The sequence below is a fragment of the Cyprinodon variegatus genome, unplaced genomic scaffold (assembly GCF_000732505.1).
Source record: "Cyprinodon variegatus isolate N-32 unplaced genomic scaffold, C_variegatus-1.0 Scaffold1677, whole genome shotgun sequence".
Lineage (NCBI taxonomy): Eukaryota > Metazoa > Chordata > Actinopteri > Cyprinodontiformes > Cyprinodontidae > Cyprinodon > Cyprinodon variegatus.
The window spans coordinates 79,798-80,755 of NW_015152130.1; positions in this window are offsets into that span (position 1 = coordinate 79,798).

Consider the following 958-nt stretch of genomic DNA (forward strand, 5'->3'; position numbering starts at 1 on the left):
ATGAAGACAAACGCCTTGGAGACGGTGTGAACCGCTGGAAGAACCTGCTGAGCATGGAGGTGTTGAGTGAAATCTACCATGAGCTGCTCAGAGTCACGGGACGCCGAAGCTCGGGCCGCTATAGGCTCATCATATCAGACGCTGCGCCCCGTCCAGACGCCAGCATGGTGGCTCATCAGAGCCAGTCCGGCGCCAGTGGACCACTCTAATGGGCGCATAGACAACAACCGTCTGTAAGGTGATGAAGGATTCATGTAAAACGTCTCCGTGCTGCTGCTGTGCTGTGGCTCGGTTTCTGCTGAATGAACGAGGACGCTCAGATCAGGAATGTTTCGTCCATCTCAGGCCTCCATCACAACCAGACACATCCAAGTCTTCTCTGGTTTACTGCCAAATACTTCACTTTAACTAACATGTATGCATGAAGAACTGCATACAGACTGTGTGCAAGTCAAGCAAAATTACACCTTTATAGGAAAAACACTGTCAAAACTGTAAAAATAAAACATTTATATCATATTTACATATAACTAATCTCTAGCAGAGGTAAATATATCATTTATACATTTGTATTAAGCATTTTAACCCAAAGTATTGGAATATTAAGGCAAAAAGTGCTGCAATGATCATCAAAACCTTCATGAGAAACAGGTAGCACACTGATAAATGCTTTGACACAAAAACATTCAACATTAGCTTTTAGAGAAGGAGTAGGAGAAACCTTCCTGTTTGAATACTGACACACAGAGAGGAGGATGCTGTGAGGTCATCAGAGGCCAATCTGACGCTACGCTACATCCATATCCCAACAGAGAGACACAGGAAGGACAGCCACTTGCTCAGAGAACTCGCACCTCCGGGCTGCTTTACTCCCCCTGCTGGAGGGTTAGCAAATCATTTTGACAGTGCCCCCCCCATCCTCCCCACCTTCTCCAGAAGCACCATAGAGAGCGTTCTG